We start from the raw sequence: 8,137 nt of genomic DNA on the forward strand, positions 1-8,137 counted from the left end.
GTTGATTAGAACCATAGAAAGTGCAGAGTTGAAAGGGACCTTTAATGGTCACGTAAGTCCAGCCCCCGAGTGTGCAGGACCTACCTGCACGCAAACACAAACAGCCAGTTACACACCTCTGAGACAAAATACATCCCCCACTGCTAAAAGACCTTCAGAAGGGAAAATAAAGTGCAGTAAAAAAGGAGATGACTGGTTAAAGTGGTCTAATATACAGCTTTATTTTTACATTTGTTTTTCTCAAGTTTAATTTTTCTGTAGTACTGTGCAGGAATCTTTCCCAGCTAATTCACCTCAACTCTTCTCTCTCATACAAACAGCACTGAAGGAACCCTAACCCTGTAGGAAATCTTCATGCCCAAATAAACCAACTTGCCATGACACACTTTCCATTTGTACACCTGCCCATTCAAACAAGACAAGCCTACCAAAAAATACACAATCTTCCTCAATCTGTCAAAAAACTCTACCTTGCAGAACAGTCTTCATGAGAAGCTAGGTTATCGTATCTCAACCCCAAACACATTGGAAAACAGAAAACACACAATTAATGTTAAAAGTTCAAGCAACTGAAAATGAGTCACATTAGAGGAATAAACATTCTACGTGTTGCCCCTGCGAAAAAGGATGTTGAATCCCACCTCAGAATTGGACTCTCAACTCTCCATGATAGTCTCTGAACTTTGTACTATAACAGAAGAACAATTATTTTTAATTTATTTCTTACATTCAATTTTAAAATCCAAGATTCATATTTCTTGGTTGTGAGGGACTGGTGGAGCTAGTCACAGCAACTAAGAGCTGGACAACTGCACTCTTTCTTCCATGCATATAAACACTCTGTCACTCCCACACAACACAGATCTTTTATTATACTAGAAAAATCACTCCAGCACTTGCACATTTATCTCGTTTCAGCAACTTACACTGATACAGCCAGACATTTGGTGCTCTTTATCTGCTTCTAATTTAAACCTCAGCTCCACTGCAGTTTAAGCTACTTCCAATCAAAGAGAAGACCACCTACATTTGTGGAACTGCCTCTCACACCTGAACAGCTTCTAGCCTCCCCGTTCAATGTATCATCTAGAAATTCTGACAAAATTACTAACTCAAGATGTCATACTTAAGCAGTTGAGGTAATAATATCCATGAAATTAAAAGAAAATAATCCTGCAGCATTCTGACCTTTATATACCCAAAACCTCATGTGGAAATAACAAGGTTCATTCATATCCACCTCAAACCTTTCAATTTGCTGGCTCTACAGACCCAAGATGCTGCAGGTATCTTCCTTCCTCTCTTTCTGCAAACACAGACAAGCAGAGATGCACATCTGATCCAAGAAGAGACAGCAAAGGAGTAGAACAGAGAAGCTACAAGCACTACAATCAAAGCTTTACGTGTCCTCCTTTCTCAGGAACCTTAAACTCAATGTCCCTTCTAGTATCCATTAACTTGCAGTCTCAGAGCAAGCAGTGACTAGATTTCATCTTAACAAGGGGTAAGAGAACTGATGGTCAAATACCACTTCCAACAAACTTAAGCAACTGGTTCTCCAATGTTTCAAGGAAACAATTACTATAACCAAGAATATAAATAATTTAAATGGTTCTAAAAACACAGCTAATTAATTTGCCTCCTGTCTATCTGGAGATCCCTCCCAGTTAGTTTAACATAACTTTTCTAGGCAGCCTCCTGGTATCACAAACTTCTGTAGAGCCCAGCACACCAAGCCACTGCTCTCTTTTGCTCCCACACTTTCAGAAGTATTCCTGATGAAAGTTCAGAAGCTTTTTAGAAGTTGATAAAAAATAACTAATCCTATCTTCTCTATCATGCATGTAGAATGCAACTAGCAGCCAGAGAACAGGGTAACTCATCAGTGTGCAAGATATTAGTGCACAGCTTTGATGTCCTCAACACAGCACTCACAACAAAGGTAAGCTGCAAACAAGTGCAGCAGGATAAAATCTAGTTTCAAGACTAAAAATTAGGACTACTTTAGTTCACAGCAAATCACCACAGACATGGTACTAGTCAGAACACATCCACCCTTTAAAGAAATCAGAGCTGAAGAGTCTGTGCAGTAACACCTGACTGTAGCCAAAAATTATTTTGTCCAGGACTCCACAAGAGACTTTCTTATACTTTCAAAGGAAAAACTAACTTTGTTGAGGCCTGGCATGCAAAAGCTAAGCCACATATTTATCTGTGCATTAGAGTATTACAAAGATGTTAAAGCCTCTTGTGTGCAACTGATCCACTAACACGGAGCACTTAAATCCATTAGGTTCACCTTCGGAAGGAAAAGCGTGTGCAATTGCCTAGAAGGCTCAGCTGGCTCACAGATATCTCACCAGACTGTTCCTATCCAATGCACAATACCTACAACCTGCCTAAAGACATTAACAGCAAATTTGTTCTGCATTTAACAGTGTACATTTATTTAACTTCACAAAGTAATTTATTCCTTCACACTGAAAAAAAAACCCTCTTAAGTGCATCCCAGCCCTCAGAGAGGCAGAGTTTCCAGTGCACCTCCCACTCAGAGCAAGCTCACAGAAGAGCTCTGCAACAAAGACTAGTGAGAAGTACCAGATCAGCACAAGCTCTTCAATATGAACTTTATCTGAAGGAATAAAAAAAAAGGCTAAAAAGAGGAAATTTTTCTTTTAACTAAAAGCAGGAGCCCTGACAGATGATGATAACAGGGTGCAGCTCAGACTTTGTCAGCTGTTTTTTCTACCTCCCCATTTCCCAATACCTTCACACACAAAAAAACAACCAAAAAAAACAACCAAAAAAATCACCACAACATATTTGTTCCTACTCCTCCAACTGGAAGCAACCTGGTAACCTGAGCATACAGTACTAGCCAGCAAACAAGCTTGAACCAAGGAAACACGAAACTTGGGGAAGACTAGAATATGCATTTCATACACAAACAGTTACTACTGATGGTTGTTCAATCCAACCATTAACCCTATTCTACCATGTCCAGCACTGAATCACATCCCAAATGCCACATCTAGATGACTTCCAGGGATGGTGACTCAACCACCTCCCTGGGCAGCCTGTTCCAATGTCTGACAACCCTTTCAATGAAAAATTCTTCCTAATGTCTAGTCTAAACCTCCCCTGTTGCAGCTTGAGGCCATTGCCTCTGGTTCCATCACCAGTTACTTGTGAGAAGAGACCAGCACCCGCCTCTTTATAACATCTTTTCAGGGGTGGTCTATATTAAGATCTGACCACAGCCAGAACCTCTGGGAAAATTGTATTAACTGACATGGCTGTGATGTTGAGATCAGGAACATTTCCACACTTAAGTTCTTGCAGGTAAGTTGCAAACTGGCTCCAGTACTCTCATGTTACAGAGCAGAAGTCCCTCAGTAAAGACTGGCATAAAAACACAGCTCACTGCAATGGTTCTTCCGAGCTGCTACAAGCTCATGGATGCACAGTCCTGAGAGCAGGAAGAACACCTCTTCCTGTGCTATCAGTGTTTCTACTGCCAGCGCTGAGCAGACAGAAGAGCAAAGAGTTCCCCAGAAAAGGGATAAAAATCTGTAATTGCAATTGATTTTGACTGAAAATGCACCAGGATGAGCTTGACATCTCTGGTCTTGATAAAACACCCATGAAACTTAATACAAGGTGTTCTGATCTTTTTTGGTGTTTGTTCTATAGGTACTACCAGCAAAAAGCTACACTAATTCTCCACCTCACTGGCTCAACAAACTGAATTTGTTTCTCACCTTAGCATCTTTTCTGTAGAAGTTCAAGCAGCACAGCAGAAAATTTAAGAAAAGGAGACAATGCTAAGACAGCTGAATGCTCTCCAGAATTAGATTTCCTTTCCTATTACAAGACTGATGCTTACACCACATTCCCTCTTACATTCCAGCTGGATATACATTTTCTGCACACCAAATTCTGAAGATCTGAGGGTACGTCAGAATAATGTCAGCGTAAACAGGCAGATACACAACCTTTGAAATAAAGTGGAAATACAACCACCTCTCATAGAGGCTGCTGTGAAGATTCAAAAAGAGAAAGAAGTAATTGTGTACCCACTCCCTTACAGAAGCTCTGCAAAAAGTTCAACAGGAAAATTAACATGACTAAATGCTCACTGACGCTAAGGAAGAAAAACAGTGAAGCTGCACTTGAAACAAGGAGGGCAGAACTAAAGCTTGTTCTGCTTTTCCTTCTCTATTTTTTTTTTTTTTTTGCATTTAATGCAATTTAGCAGAAATACACTTCAGAGTTGTGTTTTACATTCATAAACCTCACCAGTAGAATCATGTTGCTACTTTATGAAAGGAGAAAGACCCCACTGCATTCCTTCAGTCATCTCCAAATTCCACATGTGCAAAAGCCAATACACTTGGGTTTTTTGTTCCAATGTAACAACCTTGCCATCTGCTCCAAATTCAAGAGACAGATCACCTGAGCATGTTCAACAAGTCCTACTACACTTCTTACCATCAGTAACTCCATGTGACCATGCTGATCGGAGAATCCAGAATTAGAGGAGATCCCCTTATTTCTGCTTAAGATCCTTCAAGTGAAACCGCACTGATGCCTGTGTGTGATCAGAACTGTTCTCAGATCGAGGTGTGTCAAGCAAAGTTTATCTGGAACTAAAAAAAATCACTCCTAACCGAAAAAGTTATAAAATACCTATACTCACCAGTTTAAATTTCTTCTGTAGTTGGTGTGAGAATTGTGAAGCTATTCTGTTCCACACTAAAGAATGACTGAACCTGGAATGCTCCTACAGCCTAGTAAGCTCTTCCTGACTTCTCTGCTCCTTGCCAAGTACTGCATAAACAGTGTCAGAAAAAGAAAGGTCTTGATGTGCAGGATGAGCAGATGCCACGAAGGATTCAACATTTCCAAGTATTTCAGCCTTGCTTTGCAAATCTGTTCTGCAGCTTTTGCTATCTGTCTCACACCAACATACCACGTCTTCCACAAAGATCATTGAAACCAGTGGTTTTCTAATGGCATCAGCCACAACTGTGTTTCATTTAAGAGCAATTCTCTCAAGCAATGCCTTCTAAGCATTAATGTGTTCAATAACTAAATGCTCCAAACTCACGAGATACTGGTTTTGTTGTCATTTTCAAGATAAAATTTTACTGTTTTACAGAGATCTACCTGGACACATTTCCTAACAGTATGCTTCTACTTTGAAGAAGTGTGGTCTAAGCTCTTTGCTTGTTCATGGTGGGGTCAAAAAAAGCCCAACCCATACCTAAATTTACTTACAAAGGAAAAAGTGTTCAAAATCTTTTATGCTTCCAGCATCCTTAAAATAGCATCCAGTTTTCAAGTGCAAATCATCTTTATTTTCAAATCTATTTCAGTTATAAGAACCTATGCCACGCTCCTCTTGGACAAATTTAACTTCAATCTTTACCTTCAGTGCTTGGAATCTCTCCATGTAATGGCAGATTTTCAACAACATTCCAGTGATCAGGTCTGTGAAGCTCATGTCCTCCCTCCTCCCACCCCAGCCCTTTACCCTTACTGAAGGAAATGAGAAAGAAAGTTGTCTTACCGATAACTCCAAGGTTTATGTCCCTTGCGAACCCCACCTAGCAAGTCGACATCATGACATGTCAGGTCAGCCTCAACCACGCTTCCCTGATAGTCAGGTAAAAGGAAGGAGTTAAAATACAAAATTGACACTTGCAGATTTCTGGACATCAGAAAACGTGATGCAAGGTATTCTGAATTGTCTTTCAGAGCTTCTGGTAACCTCCAAGTTGTAACAACATTTCTTCAGAGGGATAGTCCTGTTCTAAAATTTCAAGAGTTCCTGATCAACAACCAAATAGTGTAGATCCACCTCGACTACTTTGTTTCAATGAGAACAAAACCTCAAGATTTTCCTTTAACATAAATTATTTTCCCCCCTAATCTACACATTTTATCAACTAATATATGCTCAACTTAGCCACTCTGGGTTTCAAAAGACATTTTAAGCCAATAGACTACAACAGCTGAATTCAAATTCTAAGTTAACAGAAGCTCTAACTTTTTCTTTTGAGATAAAAACAGGAAACACAACTTGGTGCACTCTTTCTATAAGGCTCTGAACTACTCAAGTAGTAGTAGTAGTTCATGTGAATGACAATTCAACCTGGCAAACCTTCCTTGTACAAGCAATCTGCAATCACACAAGTATCTCAACTCAAGTCATGCACAAAGATTATTCATTACAGATTTGTAGGACAGGGTCCTGGCTTTTCTAGGTATGGGCCACCATCATTTTTGGTTAACGGTCAAGTCTTGCTGGAAATACATATATCTGCATTAGTGTCCTAGAGGTCTAGGTGCCAAATGTGTTTTACTAAGATGTTTAAGCCTTTTTGCTCCAAACTTCATTTATTTTTCTGCTAGCCTTATAATGAAGAGTGCCTTCTGTATTTTTTTCTGTGTAGTTCAAAATACAGAAATGGGCTTCATGTCCAAATGCAGAGAGAACAAAAAGTGGTCAGGTTTTTATAGAGTCACCAAAATCATGTGGTGATCTTATTTTGAAATGGCTTAAATTGATGCAGTTGTCATTATTTAATTATTAGGCTACAGAAACTAAGTCCTGAAAACCAACAATTGCTATGAAAAATTAAACCTTTAACACTTAGAAAAATGTAGACTATGTTAATGAATTAGTGAATTTAAAAGCCAAATTTTATTAAATTGATTTTGTTAATAATGTGAAAGTAAGTCTATAGTAACACAATAGCTACAAAAATCTTGTGCTCAAGTTTTGGAATTGCTAGGAATCTAGCAACCTACTTATTTTTAAGTCCAACACCTTATCAATACAGACATTTAAGCAACTGCTATAAATGAGTGATCAAATGACTATCAAAATCCCATTTCATGGCTCCTCCTCCAATGCCAGCAGGACGCTCATAGAAGTTTAATATTGGCTTGCAAGTTGAAATCCGTTTTCAACATGTAAGAAGATTTTTGCTAAAATATACTGAAGAAATGATCAAAACAGATGCAAAGAGTAAATTTAAATTTATTTTGTTTTGACTACGTATCAAAACAGTGCTGAGAAGACAGTGCAAAATTCTTCCCTGGAGTATCTGTCATCAGGCATGGTAGATTTTTTCTCCACTGTGCTACAGTATCTTTGTGTGATAATTTTTTCAGTAATTTTGTAAAGTTCTTCAAGTTCAGTATCCACCACTACGTGAGGAAGCTGTAGTACATGTTATCTTAAGGATTCAGTAAAGCACTGCTGCAAATTTAAATGCTGAATCTGAGTATCCGTAAGTCATGTAAATGGAAGAATCTTGTAATAAACTTCTACTGAGTTTAATTTTGAATTATTAAAAACGTTAGTTCACTTCTCACATTGAATAAAAATATTAGGATAAATGGTTATTTGGGCAGAAATAAACACAAGATGCAGATTTACAATTCTCAAGGAAGACCATTTTAACATTTTTGCTCCTTATTCATTTCATAAACTTTCTAATTGAATTAATTCCCTTTCTCCCCACACCCCCCATGAGCATGCACTGCCACTTGTTAGCTCTCTTGGGCTAACACTTGAGACCTGCAATAAACACTTTCTTTCAGGATGGAGAGTAAGTTAAATTTTATTCCAATTAAGCTCCCTTGTACCAGACCCCTTTTACGACAATTATTGGAACTACAGGGTCTGCTCAACACCACAGAAGCTACAGAATTACTACAAAATCATGATAGGACAGCAAATCTTTGTATTAAAACAAAATTACAAGCCAGATCCTTACCACAAGCAAAAGTCTGAAATGTATACCCAGGTTATACCCCTCTGACTTCACTGCTCAAGAGAGGACAGAATTTGGCCCCACTAACTTTAGGAAGGAAAAAAAAAAAAAAAAAAGAACAAAAAGGGCTTTAAGATACTAACTACTAATCTTGAAAAGCACTTAAATTTATTTATGACCAATTCTACTAATTTGAAAAGAACAGCCTGACACAGGGGAAAACCCATTTCTGGGAACCAGATATATATCCTCACTTCAATTCAGGTCAACTCAAACCATGCAAACACAGTCCAGACCCACACCAGCAAAGTGTGGGAAGGCTCAGCTTTCTCTTTACATTCTGACATAAT

This window comes from Chaetura pelagica, unplaced genomic scaffold (assembly GCF_000747805.2).
Source record: "Chaetura pelagica isolate M959 unplaced genomic scaffold, ChaPel_1.0 scaffold158, whole genome shotgun sequence".
In the NCBI taxonomy this organism is placed as follows: Eukaryota; Metazoa; Chordata; class Aves; order Apodiformes; family Apodidae; genus Chaetura; species Chaetura pelagica.